The 536-nt window shown below is 39.4% G+C and overlaps 1 non-coding gene across 1 annotated transcript; it reads left to right on the top strand.

Annotated features, from left to right (window-relative positions):
• Window positions 1-223: 223 nt before the first annotated feature.
• On the top strand, window positions 224-330 carry LOC142851504 (U6 spliceosomal RNA). Its single transcript, XR_012910817.1, has one exon. It is a non-coding gene; the product is annotated as a U6 spliceosomal RNA (small nuclear RNA).
• Window positions 331-536: the final 206 nt, after the last annotated feature.

Here is a 536-nt window from a genome sequence, read left to right as displayed (position 1 = left end):
TATTTAATGACGTCTTAGTACACTCAATCAAAACTTAGAATATATCATTATCAAGAAGTTTATTGGTAACGTCAAGAAAAAAAGCAACCAATGTAATTGACTGTGTTGACACAATAAAACCATACAACTATTTGAATAGATACAATGAAAACTTCTGATAAAAGTCAACATACACTCATGATAAAAACCCACAGCTACTCAGGATTATGAAAAGTATAGTCAGGGGCTCGCTTTGGCAGCACATATACTAAAATTGGAAAGATACAGAGAAGATTATCATGGCCCCTGCACAAGGATGACATGCAAATTCGTGAAGCGTTCCATATTTTTGACTGCTTTTTTGACTGGAGAGGGAGGGGAAGGGGGAATGGGGGAGGGGGAGGAGGGGAGGAGGTGAAAATTTGTAATAATAATTTTTTTTAATTTATTTATTTATTAAAGTTTTCTGTCTCTTCCCCGCCACCGCCTCCCATTTCCCTCCCCCTCCCCCAATTAAGTCTCCCCCCAGCCCGAAAAGCAATCAGGGTTCCCTGTCT

The sequence above is a fragment of the Microtus pennsylvanicus genome, chromosome 5 (genome assembly GCF_037038515.1).
Source record: "Microtus pennsylvanicus isolate mMicPen1 chromosome 5, mMicPen1.hap1, whole genome shotgun sequence".
NCBI classification, from domain to species: domain Eukaryota; kingdom Metazoa; phylum Chordata; class Mammalia; order Rodentia; family Cricetidae; genus Microtus; species Microtus pennsylvanicus.
This window is presented reverse-complemented; position numbering and strand designations above follow the sequence as displayed.